This window comes from Apium graveolens, chromosome 10 (genome assembly GCF_009905375.1).
Source record: "Apium graveolens cultivar Ventura chromosome 10, ASM990537v1, whole genome shotgun sequence".
Taxonomy (NCBI): domain Eukaryota; kingdom Viridiplantae; phylum Streptophyta; class Magnoliopsida; order Apiales; family Apiaceae; genus Apium; species Apium graveolens.
Window position 1 is genome coordinate 3051998 of NC_133656.1, and position 17963 is coordinate 3069960.

The following is a 17963-nucleotide window of genomic DNA, read 5'->3' on the forward strand; positions in this document are numbered from 1 at the left end:
TGGATGTGATTGATTCTGCAGTTACTTCAGAACTCGATCGCATGCTAATGACTGATGCATTGGAAAAGGCCTTAGTGGGGGATTTTGACAGTGATGATGAAGATGGCAACGAGCAATTACAATATCTGAATGCTTCTCCCTTGAAGTGAAAACTGGACATGCCGTTTGAATCTCTTGGTACTTCTGACCTCAAGAATGCTGAAGGAAAGCTCAAACCATCAATTGAGGAAGCACCTACCTTGGAGCTCAAGCCATTACCTGAACACTTGAGGTATGCTTTTTTAGGTGATGCATCTACTTTACCTGTTATTATTGCATCTGACCTTTCATCTAAGCCGTTGTGCAATTTGCTTGAGAAAGATGTGCCTTTCAAATTTGATGATGAATGTTTGGCGGCATTCGAGACTCTTAAGAAGAGTTGATCACTGCACCAGTTATTACAACACCAGATTGGACAGAGCCGTTTGAGATGATGTGTGATGCGAGTGATTATGCGGTAGGTGTAGTTCTGGGGCAGCGCAAGAATAATCTTTTTCATGTGGTCTACTATGCGAGTAAGACCTTAAATGGGGACCAAAGGAACTATACCACTACGAAGAAGGAGCTCTTAGCTAAAGTCTTTGGTTTCGAGAAATTTTGATCTTATCTGCTTGGGACTAAAGTAATGGTATTCACTGATCATGCGGCCATTCGCTATTTGGTTTCCAAGAAGGATTCGAAGCCGAGACTCATTCGTTGGGTGCTCTTACTTCAGGAATTTGAGTTAGAGATCAAGGATCAAAAAGGTACTGAGAATCAAGTAGCTGGCCATCTCTCTAGGTTGGAGAATCCCGAGTCTACTTCACAAGATAGGACATTAATCACTGAATCTTTTCCGGATGAGCAGTTGTTCGCAGTTCAGGAGGAAGAGCCATGGTTTGTAGATATTGTAAACTATCTTGTCAGCAATATAATGCCTCCTAATTTGACCTCAGCTCAAAAGAAGAAGTTTCTGCATGAGGTGAAGTGGTATATGTGGGATGAACCATATTTGTTTAGACAGGGAGCTGACCAGATCATCAGGAGATGTATCCCGTTCTGTGAGACGGAGAGGATATTACGAGACTGCCACTCCACGGTTTATGGTGGACACTATGGTGGTGAGAAGACGGCAGCTCATATTTTGTAAGTAGGTTTTTTCTGGCCTACTTTGTTTAAGGATGCTCATCAGTTTGTTTTAAGGTGTGATCATTGCCAAAGAGTGGGAAATTTAACGAGAAAGGATGAGATGTCGTTAAATGTGATGCTTGAAGTTGAGGTCTTTGATGTTTGGGGAATCGATTTCATGGGGCCTTTTGTCTCATCCTGCAATAATCAGTACAACTTACTGGTAGTCGATTATGTCTCAAAATGGGTAGAAGTCAAAGCTTTACCGACAAATGATGCAAAGGCAGTGCTGAATTTTCTTCATAAGCAGATTTTCACAAGGTTTGGAACACCTCGGGTAATCATAAGTGATGAAGGGTCGCATTTCTGCAACCGTAAGTTCACTTCTATGATGCAGCATTATAATGTGAATCATCGAGTTACTTCTGCCTATCATCCGTAAACAAATGGTCAAGCGGAAGTGTCTAACAGAGAGATCAAGCGCATTCTAGAGAAGGTTGTTTGTCCGTCAAGGAAGGATTGGTCCTGAAAGCTCGATGAAGCTGTTTGGGCTTACAGAACAGCATACAAAACTCCACTTGGTATGTCCCCGTTTCAGTTGGTGTACGGTAAGGGATGTCATTTACCTGCGGAGCTTGAGCATAAGGCCTACTGGGCGTTGAAAAAGTTGAACCTGGATTTAGATGCAGCTGGTAAGAAAAGAATGCTTCAGCTTAATGAACTTGATGAATTCCGACTTCAAGCGTACGAGAATAACAAAATGTACAAGGAAAAGGTGAAAAGGTGGCACGATAGGAAACTACACCCTAAGTTATTCATGTCGGGGCAACAAGTTCTCTTATTCAACTCTCGTCTCCGACTTTTTCCAGGGAAGTTGAAATCAAGGTGGTCTGGACCTTTTATTGTCAAAACTGTGTTTCCACATGGAGCGGTGGAAATTTTTGAGAATGATGCGGACCAAGCATTCAAGGTTAATGGTCAGCGGTTGAAGCACTACTATGGGGACATGGCAAACCGAGAAGTGGTTAGTGCCATTTAATTGACTACTTGAGAAAGGTACGCAACGTCAAGCTAATGACGAAAAAGAAGTGCTGCGTGGGAGGCAACCCATGATTTGTTGTTACAGGAACCCTTAGAAGTTAATAACCTATTCAAAAACACAAAAAAATCAGAAAAATGGGACATAATTTTTGTTTTCCAGTGACCCCCTGACCGCTTGCTCAGCTCTGCTGAGCGACCGCTCAGCAAGCTGAGCGCCCGCTCAGCTTTGCTGAACGATCGCTCAGGGGTCGACTGCCAGAAAAATTTTTAAGTTCAGAGAAAAAAAATCAGAAAAAAATCAGAAAAATAAAAAAAAACCAATTTTAGCCCATAAACCCACGATTTGTTCCTACTACCCCATCATTTTATCCCTCAACCCCACTCATAATCTACTTTTAACCTAATTCACATCCTATATATACATACACCTATCCTACATATCCCCCACAAACTTCTACACTCAAACTCTCTCCCAAACACAAAAACTCAGTTCTTAAACACTTTTATTCAAGATTTAATGGCACCCAAGAGAGCACGAAATATTGATAACAGTAGCACAGTCCCTACTGCTGATTCATCGAGGGGTACTGCTGCAAGGCCTCGGTTGAATGACAGAGCTGCGGAGGAGGAGTACACGAGGCTTTTGGGGAAGCCGATTCTGAAGGAGAGAGGGTTTTTACCATCGGGGAGGGATGGTGAGTTGCTACCCATGATTGCAGAGAAGGGGTGGATAGCTTTTTGTGAGTCGCCCGAAGCAGTACCGATGAGCGTGGTTCGCGAGTTCTATGCGAACGCGAAGGCCGAGAAGAATGGGTTTTCTGTGGTCCGAGGGCTGACGGTTGATTATCACCCATCGGCGATTCGCCGTGTGATTGGGCAGTAAGAGAGGAAGCCCGAGGAGGAGAACTGGAATGAGAAGACTGCTGAGGATTTCGACTTGGGTTTGATTTGTGCTACTCTCTGTAGGCCGAGCACGGTTTGGACCTTTAAGACTGACACTAATGAGTATCATCACTTACCGGCGATCGCTTTAAACAGGTATGCCCGTGCATGGAACGCATTTATTTGTGCTAATATTTTGCCTGCTTCGCATGCACACGAGGTCACAGTTAAGAGAGCACAGTTGTTGTGGAGAATTCTTAATGAGGAGTACTATGTGGACCTTGGTGAGTTTATCTACCAAGGAATTCTAAAGTTTTTTAGGGGAGCTAAGCATATGAACATCCCTTATGCATCCACGGTCATGAAGCTTTACCGAGCAGTGTGAGTGAACTGGCCGGCTCATGAGCAGTTGCAGTTGCCGGCCGCTCCGATTGATTTCGGGACTCTGAATGGGATGCAGGAGTGGACCGGTGGTGAGCCCGAGGAGCATGGGCTGGGTTATCGTCTTCCAGGAGGGCGTCCAGCACGAGGTGCTACTATGGCTAGGCCTAGGTGTGATGAGGCTGGTTCTTCGAGAGCTCAGGAGGGTGCTGGGATGGCTGATACCCAGTATAGGAGGCTTTCACGGCGGATGGATGCCATGTATGAGACGCAGAGCAGGTTTGCTCAGGAGCTCACCCTTGCGTTACGGACTGATTTTCGGGGCCTTGGAGCTGATATCCAGTGGCCAGTTTTTGGTGAGGACTCTGCATACCTGTAATAACCCCAATTTTTGGGAAATTTTTGAAACCCTTATGAATAGTGTTTTTGCTGAATGAGAAAACTTTTCATGCCACACTATGTAGGGGTTCTGATATGGATATTCTGAGATTTTATTAGTACTTTATATGGGATATAAGTGTATGTAAAGATCGTCAGAATCCAAATCCGAACACTTTGATTTTTCCCGGAAATACACTAGATACGGAAAGATTTGAGAAAAAGGTAACAGGATAAAAAGGATTTAAATTAAAGGATTATAGGAGAGGATCATAAAAGGAATATAATATATTGAGAAAGGTTAAGGGAACCTAAGTAATAAGATCCCGGGTATGATCCCTCAAACGATAAACGAAAACGAAAGTTAAGCGAACCGTATAACAGATCAGCGGTCATTAGGCAAACGATTAGGAAGTTAATCAAGGGGATTAGTGGGGATGATGTCATCCAACCAATAGAAAGAGGACAAGGAGGGGAGGATGACATCATGAGGATGACACAAGCATGACATGGGAAGGAAGGAGATGTGGTGGCTTTTTAACCACACAAAATCAAGGGCAACTAGGTAATTTACTAAAACAAACACAAAAATCAAACCAACCAAGCCAAGCAAATCATTTTTCATCAAAATCAAAAAGAAACCAAGGCATTGTTCTTCATGCTCTCGGCCAAAACAGAACCAGAACACTAAAACTGCTGTATCTCCTTCATTTCTCACTCAAATATTGTGTTCTATAGCTCATTGGAAAGGTATTGAGATGGCCTACAACTCTTGTGCACAAGTCTCGTCCAAATAATCATGGTAAGACCCTCATTTTTATAGTTCTTTAAATCAGATTTTTAGAAACTTCAAAGCCTAACTTTGTGTTCTTGATTTCTTTGGAAAGATCAAGCTTGTAGGAGGCTCCCTAAGGCTTCCTAGCAACTTAACACCTCCCAAGGAAGGTATAAACTTCAAACTCTAGCCTTTACTTTATTTGTTAGTAAGTTTAATGGTTGGTGTTGTGAAATGAGAAGCATGGATTGTGATTATTAGTAGTTTGGTTTGATTTGGAAGTGTTTTGGTAATTGAAGCTTGATTATAGTTCATAGGTCTTGATTGTGGTTGTTTGAGTTGAAAACCTTGGAGATTATGGACTGATGTGGTATGGTTTAGGTGAAGTTTTGTTGTATTGATGGTTATGAGTTGGTTGGTGGTTAATTGGAGTAGTTTAAACATTGGTAATCGCGTAAACATAGCCGTCGTAACGTCCGATTTTCTTTGGACTGTTTTTGTGCATAGCATTAGGACCCGAGAACCCCCTGCTAGATTATGACCACTGCCATGTTTAGATAGCTCATGTTACGAGCTTCATTTTGATATATAGTTCTTTCGATTCCGATGCACGGTTTAGGAGAAACGACCGTTTCAAGTAACGGCGTTTTGCGAACGAAACTTTTCCCCTCGCCTTACTTTGAAACATAGGTTAAAGACCAAAAAGGGTTAATTAATGTATGAAACATTTATGGTAAGTGCGTTAGGCAGTTGGTAAGACACTCGCGAAGGAATCGCCTTAAAACTCGTAAAGGTTAAATTATTAAAAATGGTGGAGCCGAGGGTACTCGAGTGACTTAAGAGAATCAGTAAGCGCAAAACAAGCGTTAGAGTCTAAGTTAGTTAAAGTATAGATTTACAAGTGACTTTGGTTTAATTCCAACTTACTTGTTGTTTATAGGTTACCAGACTCGTCCCGAGCCATTCGTAACCCCCAGTCGCTCAGGCAAGTTTTCTACCCGTATAACTGTTGTTGTGATGTATATGTGTATATGCATGATCTTGCGATAAATGCATATTGGTTATTAGCAAATTCTTGCGATATATTGTAGCATGTGATATGGTATATATGCATGCCTGTTTCATATTCTTGATTTATATATCTGTTGGTTCAAATGCTTATAGTTGCATAATACCTATGCTAGAGATAAGCGGTATTTGAGTTTACCCTTAGTATAGGGGATAAAAGGTGAACATATTTCTAAACCGGGAGTCGATGTTCCCGAGTATAATATATATATTTTTATATATATATGGTTATAGTTTTCCAAACTATTAATCGAATAAGGTTTATTCGATAACTTTTATTTTATTAATTGAATACTATTTTGAATATTCATTCGAGGGTTATGACTCAGTTTATTTTATTATTTGAATATGATTTGAATATTCATTCGAGGGTTATGACTCAGTTTATTTTATTATTTCAATATGATTTGAATATTCATCGGAGGACTTATGACTCCTTTTATTTTATTAATTGAATATTATTTGAATATTCATTCGAGGGCTTATGACTCAGTTTATATTATTTAATGAATATTATTTGAATATTCATTTGAGGATCTATGACTCCGATTATTTGCTGAAATATATTCTTTATTTTATTAAAGAATAAGGTGTTAATAATCAAACTTATTTTCGATTATTCAAATAAAGATAATACTTTCATATAAGTGTATCTTTGGTTATTTAATACTCGTTTCAAGTATAAGTTTTAAAACTTCTACTTCAATTATTTTTATAAAGATTATTCTTTATGGGAATATTATTTAAATAATAATATTCAGATATTTTCTAATATATCGGGACTGATTTATTTCATTAAATCAGCTTTACTCCAAACATTCTTAAAAATGTTTTCGAGTCTTCAAAATGATTTTAAAAGTTAGAGCGGATCCCAAAACTCGTTTTCCGATTTAAGATCTTCCTTTCGAAGGAGACTTGAATATTCGCTCAAAATCTTGGGGATCCGGCTCTGTGGTGTATTTTATATTCGCAACATGGTTGCTGTTTTGAGAAAACAATTTGATTACTTGCCCACTGTTCGGGAAGTAAGTCCATCTGATTGAGTCGGCATAAGCGACAGGCCGGGGTACGGTCTATGAATGTGTAAGTGGCTGGGTGGCAGTCCATCAACGCGTAAGAGGCTGGGTGGCGGTCCATGTAATAACCCCAATTTTTGGAAATTTTTGAAACCCTTATGAATAGTGTTTTTGCTGAATGAGAAAACTTTTCATGCCACACTATGTAGGGGTTCTGATATGGATATTCTGAGATTTTATTAGTACTTTATATGGGATATAAGTGTATGTAAAGATCGTCAAAATCCAATTTCGAACACTTTGATTTTTCCCGGAAATCCACTAGATACTGAAAGAATTGAGTATAAGGTAACAGGATAAAAAGGATTTAAATTAAAGGATTATAAGAGAGGATCATAAAAGGAATACAATATATTGAGAAAGGTTAAGGGAACCTAAGTAATAAGATCCCGGGTATGATCCCTCAAACGAGAAACGAGAACGAAAGTTAAGCGAACCGTATAACAGATCAGCGGTCATTAGGCAAACAATTAGAAGCTAATCAAAGGGATTAGTGGGGGATGATGTCATCCAACCAATAGAAAGAGGACAAAGGAGGGGTGATGACATCACAAAGTGATGCAAGCATGACATAAGAGGGAAGGAAATGTGGTGGAATATTAGCCACACAAAATCAAGGGTAAATGGGTAATTGACCTAAAACAAAACAAAAACAACCAACCAAAAATCAAATCAAAGCAAAACCACAAAAATCTCTCTTTCTTCTTCATCTTGCTCTCGGCCTTTTCAAGAAAAACAAGGAGGAGTTTTCAAAAACTCAAGCTACACACCTTCAAAAATTATAAGGTTTGTTTCTTTAGCTTCCATAATTCATAACTTAGTTATGCTATAAGTTTGGATCCAAGAATCCAAGGTTTACCTAGTTAATCAATTCCTAAAAGTTTAGGGTGAATAGTAACTTTCAAGAACAAATTTTTGATTCTTGATTTTATTTGTAAGGACAAGGTAGCTTAAGCATAGATCAAGGCTTCCATGGGCTTTCCAAGGATCTTTCATTGATTAAAAGCTTCAAGAAGGTATAAAACTTCAAACCCTAGCTTTACTTTTGAGTATTAGGAATGGTTTTGATTGTTATAATTCATGAGGAGCATGATCCTTGTATACTTAGAGTGTGGTTGGATTTGTAATGAGTTTGAAGTTGTAAATCTTGATTATTGGTTAATGAACTTAAGTATAGCTTTTAGTTCATGTTTGAGGGTAGTATAAAGTTCATAATATTGAGTTTTGGGGCTGTTAGGATGTGATATGAATGGACTTTGATTGTATGAAGGGATTGGGGTTGTTTGGTGATGGAATTGAATGGTATAAAATTGGGAAATCGCGTAAACATAGCCGTCGTAATGCCCGATTTACCGTAGACTGTTTTTGTTCTTAATATCAGAACCCTTGAACTCACTGCTAGATTATGACCACTGCCATGATTAGATAGCTCATGTTACGAGCTTCGTTTTGATATGTAGTTCGTTCGATTCCGATGCACGGTTTAGGAGAAACGACCGTTTCAAGTAACGGCGTTTCGCGAACGAAACTTTTTCCCTCGCCTTACTTTGAAAAATAGGTTAAAGACCAAAAAGGGTTAATTAATGTATGAATCATTTATGGTAAGTGTGTTAGGCAGTTGGTAAGACACTCGCGAAGGAATCGCTTTAAAACTCGTAAAGGTTAAATTATTAAAAATGGTGGAGCCGAGGGTACCCGAGTGACTTAAGCAAATCAGTGAGCGCAAAACAAGCGTTAGAGTCTAAGTTAGTTAAAGTATAGATTTACAAGTGACTTTGGTTTAATTCCAACTTACTTGTTGTTTATAGGTTACCAGACTTGTCCCGAGCCTTTTATCACCCCAAGTCGCTCAGGCAAGTATTCTATCCGTTATACTGTTGTTGTGATGAATACACTTGTATATGCATTATCTTGCGATAGATGCATGTTGGTTATTTAGCAAATTCTTGCGATATATTGTAGCATGTGATATGGTATATATGCATGCCTGTTTCATATTCTTGAAATATATATCTGTTGGTTCAGTTGATAATACCTATGCTAGAGGATAGCGGTAACTTGCATATACCCTTAGTATAGGGACCCAAAAGGTGAAAATATTTTCTAAAACCGGGAGTCGAGGATCCCGAGTAATCTTGTATATATGGATATGGATATATATATATATATATATTTATATATATATATGGTTATAGTTTTCCAAACTATTAATCGAATAAGGTTTATTCGATAACTTTAAACTTTATTTTATTAAATGAATATTATTTTGAATATTCATTCGAGGACTTATGACTCCTTTATATTAAATGAATATTATTTTGAATATTCATTTGAGGATGTATGACTCCTTTATTTTATTTAATGAATATTATTTATAATATTCATTCGAGGTATTATGACTCAGCTTATTTTATTTATTGAATATTATTTGAATATTCATTTGAGGATCTATGACTCCGATTATTTGCTGAGATATATTCTTTATTTTATTAAAGAATAAGGTGTAAATAATCAAACTTATTTTCGATTATTCAAATAAAGATAATACTTTCATATAAGTATAGCTTTGGTTAATTAAAACTCGTTTCAAGTATAAATTCTAATACTTCTACTTCAATTATTTTTATAAAGACTATTCTTTATGGGAATATTATTTAATTAATAATATTCAGATATTTTCTAATATTCTGGGGACTGATTTACTTCATTAAATCAGCCTTACTCCAAACACTGTTTAAAGTGTTTTCGAGTCTTCAAAATGATTTTTAAAAGTCAGAGCGGATCCCAAAACTCATTTTTATATTTAAGATCTTCCTTTTTAAAGGGGATTTAAATACTCGCTCAAAACCTGGGGAATCCGGCTCTGTGGTGTATTTAATATTCGCAACGAGGTTGCAGATTTGGTAAATGAATTGATTACTTGCCCAACGTTCGGGAAGTAAGCCCATCTCATTGAGTCGGCATAAGCGACAGGCCGGGGTACGGTCTATTATTGTGTAAGTGGCTGGGTGGCAGTCCATCAACGCGTGAGGGGCCGGGGTACGGTCTAGCGCGAGGTCCTAATACGGCCAGGGTGATGACCGGTGAGGAATTCATCCATCTACAGTAGAAAAGGTTACTTATTGGTATCTTTGCCTGATCAGCGAGATATCGGGTTTATGCCAAAATTCTTTTCCTTTCCAAAATTCATTGGATGTTTCAAACTCTGTCCATACTTTGCATAACAGAGGTTCCAGGAAATGTTTAAAGGGATATATATATGTGGATATATATATATATCGGGGCTAAATAAAGTATCTCATAACTTTTTCATTCAATAATATTTCAAAGATTGAATCTATTCAAGTCTTATCTTGTGGTCTCATCAGTGGGATGAACTTTTGAAACTGATTATAACTTGAATGGTGGTAGTTCAAGTAGTATTGGGAAAGATATAAGTATATTGGGGTATTTGGTAACCTCATCTTTTAAACTTATATCTAATTAATAATTGTCTTATGAATGACAAAGATTTTCAGAAAAACGTTGAGACAAGGTTAGATATATGAGATCACCTTGCAACGATATTTTTGTACAGTTATACACTGGGATTTTGTGTATATTATGCATGGAAGAGGACTTCCAATATTTTGAAAAGTATATATGTATATATACTGAATATTTTGCGACTTCATCGCATTAAGATATCAAACTTGGTTCATTTCTTTTGACCAAGACTTTCATGAGTACTATGAGAAGGCTCATATACTAGTAAGTATATACTAGTAATTATCTTACACACGATAAAAGATTCTAGTAAGTATCCATTTAGATACTTATATTATTGTTATCACTATATATTATCTTGCGAGCTGTAAGGCTCACTCTTGCTTTATTTCTTCATCACACAACAACAGTTAGGAAAGATGGCAAGACTCCAGCAGACCCAGCGCAAGCGCGTGGGAAGCGTCCCGCGTCTTCCCGATGATGTTGTGGCTGCTATAGCTGCAGAGGTAGATCTATTGGTAGATCAGGCATTCTATTTTTGAGAATCAATTATGTATAATTATAACTTGTGGCAGATAATGGCAATTAACTGTAAATTTATCAAGTAATCATTTTGGGTTGTAATAATTTTAAATTGTGGATTCAAAGACTTGTACTTATTTCAATTTCATCTCTGAGACTATAACGGGTTGTGGTGTGTGTTAGTGTGGGGTCACAGCATAAGGTTATTATTATTAATTAAGTGAAGTGATATTGTGGAAAGAAAGACCGTGACGACCCGGATCCCCGACCCCGGATCTGGGGGTGTTACAGAAATGGTATCAGAGCTAAGCGTTATAAACCTCAGAGATGATGGGACGTTAAGATAATAAGTTCACTAAGATAATAAGAACTCTTGCCAAGTTCATAGTCGGGCTACTTAACGTAGCACTGACAGTTAAAACCCTTATGGGAACCCTTATAAATATCGTGATAGAAGCGTAGTTCGTTATCGTAGATGGTAGCGGGACTCCGAACCCTGAGGTTGAGGAGCAACAGCGCGATGATATTTTATTACTAATTGGAGATCGGATTGTGGATCCGATAGAGTGTCCTAATGCAGGACCGGATGATGTTGATATTGAGGATTTAGCGGTTGAGGATGTTGTCCTAGAAGGGATAGTTGTTGAGGAGGATCCCATGGAGGATCCTGACAGGATTGGATAAAGGACCACTGATGAATTGATGACCATGGTTTGGTCGACTACCAGAGGTAGGATTGGCCGGTCACTACCGGAGGTTCGTTCAAGTTGTAAAGATAGTAGCCCCTTTAACGCGGCTTACTCGTAAGACTGAGAAGTTCGAATGGACAGAGAAATGCGAGAACAGCTTTCAAAAACTGAAGCAAAGATTGGTGACGACCCCTATGATGGCGTTGCCGGATGGAAAAGGAGATTTTGTGATTTGTAAGTGACGCTTCGCATAAGGAATTAGGGTGCTTCTTAGCACAGCAAGATAATCGCGTCTGCGTCAAGACAATTAAGGTAATATGAAATTCGATATCCCCGCCCATGAGCTTAGGCTCGTGGCAATAGTTTTACCCTAAAAGATTGGAGGCACTACTTGTATGGAGAGAAGTGCGAGAATTACCTAAGCCATAAGTGCTCTAGTACATTCTTACGTAGAAAGAGCTCAACATACGCCAGAGGAGGCGGTTAGAGCTAATCAAGAATTATGATTGGGAGATTCTTTATCATTCGGGGAAAGCCAATATGGTGGCTGATGCCCTTAGTAAAAAAAGGAGAGACTCAAGATGATAATGTCTTTTGGAGAGTTTATAAGAGATTTTGAGAAAATGGAAATAGTAGTGAAGGTAACCGGAGCCGGTACCGAAAAGCTGTTTGAGATAGCAATACAGCCCGAATTATTGGAAAAGATCATATTGTGCCAGAAAAAGTTATGAATGAAGGCACGGAGCCAGAGGTTATAATAAACTGATTTAAGTTCAGTCAATTGTTTTCAGGAAAGTACTTCCCAAGGTTATGGAGATAGTGTAAAAGCTTTAGAGCCAGAACAAAGGCAGACGAGTATGATGAATTATGAATCTAAGTTGTAAAAGTTGTCAAGATTCGTTCTAAGGACACGAATCCAGAATGACGGGATGTTTGAAATCAATGCTTATGTTGTGATGGTTCATGAAATAATGATAAGAGAAAGGGAAATAAAAAGGAACTGAAGTGGAAAGGGATATAAAGGCAAAAGAGTTTGAGGTATGATAAGGGAGTCGGGTATGAGGAAACCCTAAAGACTCATAGCAATAGAAATAGAAAAGTATGTAATCGTCAGGATGATGATGATCCACCATGAGTTAAAATTGATGGTTGAAGGCATAAGAGATACATATATTGTACCCCCTTTAAGTTGGGAGGATTCGAGGAAACCTTGAGATAATTCGAAGGATAAATAATGAGACGCGGATAGACTAAGGAGACAAGGAAGTAAGAAATTAGGAAAATTGGATAAAGGAAGTGACCTTCAAGAATGTGAAGTGTAAGACCGGTGGCTTGATACCCAGAAAGGGAGACGCCAGGTATGAGAGATATCCCAACATTGAGATGACTGTTGAGATAAACAACAAAAGTAAATAAGGAATTATTAAGAAGAAGTTCACGTTGAACACGACCAATATCTTCCAGAACATCCTTGTTATCGTTACCAAATTAGGCAAGATAAGCGGATGACCATTGTTATCTTTTGGAGGCCATATGGATTGACCTCAATTTGAATAAGGATGCTATTATGAAATTAGGTATCGACTATCGAGGTGGGAATGATGAATAAGATAATCTGTCAAGGATATATGACTTGATTTATCCATGGATGGATGCAGGTACCTTTTAAAGGTGGAATTAAGGCTAGAACATCGGTAACTTAAAATGAATCCTAGGGGAATGCATAAAGGTTTGCATTTCACCCTTAATAGGGACGGTATGAGTTTTGACAGTATGATTTGGAAAGGGTTAAGGTAACAATAACCTTTAAGAATTAGTGGAGAAATTTTCAGAAGTATATAGACAATGGTTCTAGTAATAGTAAATGGTATTTTGATATGCCCTGTATTTAGGGAACATAGGAGGAACGATTGAAGGATAACCTTAGAGGTTTCCAAGGAGAAAGGTAATATTCAAAATTCTCAGGAATAAAAATGTTGATAAAAGAAATATGACGTAATTATAATGATGCCAAGTGGGGCACGTGTTAAACCACGAGAAAGGATGGATCGAACCAGTAATGGTCGAAATTGTTCAGGGCAATTAGGACTTAAGATAAAAGATGTTCTAAGTATGATAGAGAGTCAGTCGTGACAGTGATTAACCTCTAAAGACTGAGGCAATAACTTATGGAAAAATGGTGATATTTTTTTTTACTCATCAGATTTTAAGGGAAACATCTTCACTCAAGCAGTGATCGGAAATAAGGTAGAAAATTTATTTGGAGGTGGTTAAAATGACATTGACTGTAAGGAAATTTTACTATCAGGAAAGGCCAAAGAGGTGGCCGACACTCTAAAGGTAAGTGGATAATTATAGGCGCGTGTGCCAAAAGAAAACAGTGATGATGGTTAAAAATGTGAAGGTTGAATTATGGTTTGGATGATTGACATTCCTTCTGATGACTGTGCAATACCCAACCGTAATAGTAGTTGGTAAAGGTATAATTCGTGTAATCGCCATGAACGGGCTATCTATCTTAGAAGATACTATCTTGAGAATAAGCCAGGACCATGTTTCAAAAAGGACTAGACGAACCTTTGAGTAAGTCTTCTATTTAAGGCATATGATTTAGAATGGTATTAACCTGCTATCGTTGCTTTGATTGAAACTCTTCTAAAAATTTTATCTGCTTCATGTCATGTATGTATGTCAGGATCAGGAGTGTTCTTCATGAATCAGAAATGGTGATTATGTTACCTCCTTAGAAGGATTTGATACGACATGTATGGACTCCGTATGGTTAGCTATTAAGATTTTATGGAAAGTGAATGATGACAGTGGGTCAGTGGTGGACCATAGTAAGGCAGCAATGATTCTGCGAGTAATGAGCTGATTACAACCGTGAGAGTTGTATTGGAATGGGTGTTGAGATTGAGTACCACTAATCGGGTCGTGGTAGTGTATAAGTTATCATTGATAGACTAATTAAGTAGAGTATCTACCTAGTGAATTATTATTCTTTCTTATCAATAGAGAGTCATATTATTATACGAGGAAGGTTACGGTGCAAGCATAGAATTCTAGTAACGATGATATCTAGAATGAGATCCCAGATTCGATTTTCGATATCGAGGGAGTTTCAAAGGTGATTGTGTATAAGCTCGAGGAAGAGCATGGGTCCATAGAATGATGGACGGAATAGAAATATTTAGGCATGGGAAATGCGATGCTATAATACTTGATGTTGATATAAATACTCATATGTTTCGTTCTCCTATGACAAACCTCTATAGTTCAGAGGTAGGTTCCAAGCCAGATATTTTGTGGCAGTATATTTTTTTTTTCATATATACAATTCTCTTCAGTTCATTCTTTTCTCTTCTTTTCATTTCATGTAAGCTGAGAAGAACAACCCTTCCAGAAGGGGAGGTATTGTCGAATGACTATCTATCTGTGTGATAGAAGCCGAGTAGGATACCAGCTATTGTTTAATTGCTTGTCAAGTACTAAAGGCTGGCCACCTTCTGTACTAACTATGCGATATAACAAGTGTTCATGATCATAGTGATCTCTCAACAAATTCCTTTACTTCTATATGATTGATCAAGCTTCCAAAAGATAGAAGCAGCTGAAAAAGGAGTAGTAAAGTTGTGGTAGTATTCGGAATGGAAACACATTCGTGATACTAAGGTTGACGTGGTTATTAAAGGGTTATAGAACGCTAACGAGCAAAAGTATAACCAGTATAATATTAGGAACGGAAGGTAGTAGCGATTACGAACTAGAAAAGAATGGGTATTGAGAAGCAAAAGCTCTAATGCTAAACGCTATAATGAGAGTCTGTGCAATAGACTTGAAAGAATTTGGAATGATCACTTAACGCGGATTTAGTTATATCACGACAATAGATCATATGTCATTATCGAGATGTCGCCTTATGAGATCCTTGGAGGAAGACAATGTCGATCTCCCTTATGTTAGGATGAAGTTGTAGAGCGCAAGATGCTCGGACCCGCAGTAGTCCAAAGGACCAAGGGTATGATAGATCTAATCAGAGGACGGCTGGTAGTAGCCCAAGATGGACATGATAAGTATGTTGATTTGACACGAAAGGATAAAGAGTATGAAATAAGGGACCTATAATGTTATAGGTATCCCTTGGAAAGGATTGATGAGGTTCGGAAAGGAAGGAAAGCTAAGTCTACAATTTGTTGGACCCTTGGATATATTAAGACGTTTGGGAAGTTAGCATATGAGCTAGCCCTAACCCCGAACATGTAGCAGGTCGTAACGTGTTTCACGTATCAATGTTAAGGAAGTGTAATTCAGATGCCAGATAAATAGGGGCATATGAGCGCATAGATATGCAACCCGACGTAACCTCTATGGAGCAACCAGGAAGGGTTATAAAGTGAAAAGGAACAAGTGCTTAGGAGAAGGATTATCAAACTAGGCAGAGTTTGGTGGTAGAACCACAATGTGGGAAAATTGACTCGAGAGTTAGAAAGTGTAATGCTAAGAAAGTATCCCTATTCATTTCTATCTGATTCCGGGACGGAATCCTTTTAAGGAGGGGAGACTGTAATAACCCCAATTTTTGGAAATTTTTGAAACCCTTATGAATAGTGTTTTTGCTGAATGAGAAAACTTTTCATGCCACACTATGTAGGGGTTCTGATATGGATATTCTGAGATTTTATTAGTACTTTATATGGGATATAAGTGTATGTAAAGATCGTCAGAATCCAATTTCGAACACTTTGATTTTTCCCGGAAATCCACTAGATACTGAAAGAATTGAGTATAATGTAACAGGATAAAAAGGATTTAAATTAAAGGATTATAAGAGATGATCATAAAAGGAATACAATATATTGAGAAAGGTTAAGGGAACCTAAGTAATAAGATCCCGGGTATGATCCCTCAAACGAGAAACGAGAACGAAAGTTAAGCGAACCGTATAACAGATCAGCGGTCATTAGGCAAACAATTAGAAGCTAATCAAAGGGATTAGTGGGGGATGATGTCATCCAACCAATAGAAAGAGGACAAAAGAGGGGTGATGACATCACAAAGTGATGCAAGCATGACATAAGAGGGAAGGAAATGTGGTGGAATATTAGCCACACAAAATCAAGGGTAAATGGGTAATTGACCTAAAACAAAACAAAAACAACCAACCAAAAATCAAATCAAAGCAAAACCACAAAAATCTCTCTTTCTTCTTCATCTTGCTCTCGGCCTTTTCAAGAAAAACAAGGAGGAGTTTTCAAAAACTCAAGCTACACACCTTCAAAAATTATAAGGTTTGTTTCTTTAGCTTCCATAATTCATAACTTAGTTATGCTATAAGTTTGGATCCAAGAATCCAAGGTTTACCTAGTTAATCAATTCCTAAAAGTTTAGGGTGAATAGTAACTTTCAAGAACAAATTTTTGATTCTTGATTTTATTTGTAAGGACAAGGTAGCTTAAGCATAGATCAAGGCTTCCATGGGCTTTCCAAGGATCTTTCATTGATTAAAAGCTTCAAGAAGGTATAAAACTTCAAACCCTAGCTTTACTTTTGAGTATTAGGAATGGTTTTGATTGTTATAATTCATGAGGAGCATGATCCTTGTATACTTAGAGTGTGGTTGGATTTGTAATGAGTTTGAAGTTGTAAATCTTGATTATTGGTTAATGAACTTAAGTATAGCTTTTAGTTCATGTTTGAGGGTAGTATAAAGTTCATAATATTGAGTTTTGGGGCTGTTAGGATGTGATATGAATGGACTTTGATTGTATGAAGGGATTGGGGTTGTTTGGTGATGGAATTGAATGGTATAAAATTGGGAAATCGCGTAAACATAGCCGTCATAATGCCCGATTTACCGTAGACTGTTTTTGTTCTTAATATCAGAACCCTTGAACTCACTGCTAGATTATGACCACTGCCATGATTAGATAGCTCATGTTACGAGCTTCATTTTGATATGTAGTTCGTTCGATTCCGATGCACGGTTTAGGAGAAACGACCGTTTCAAGTAACGGCGTTTCGCGAACGAAACTTTTTCCCTCGCCTTACTTTGAAAAATAGGTTAAAGACCAAAAAGGGTTAATTAATGTATGAATCATTTATGGTAAGTGTGTTAGGCAGTTGGTAAGACACTCGCGAAGGAATCGCTTTAAAACTCGTAAAGGTTAAATTATTAAAAATGGTGGAGCCGAGGGTACCCGAGTGACTTAAGCAAATCAGTGAGCGCAAAACAAGCGTTAGAGTCTAAGTTAGTTAAAGTATAGATTTACAAGTGACTTTGGTTTAATTCCAACTTACTTGTTGTTTATAGGTTACCAGACTTGTCCCGAGCCTTTTATCACCCCAAGTCGCTCAGGCAAGTATTCTATCCGTTATACTGTTGTTGTGATGAATACACTTGTATATGCATTATCTTGCGATAGATGCATGTTGGTTATTTAGCAAATTCTTGCGATATATTGTAGCATGTGATATGGTATATATGCATGCCTGTTTCATATTCTTGAAATATATATCTGT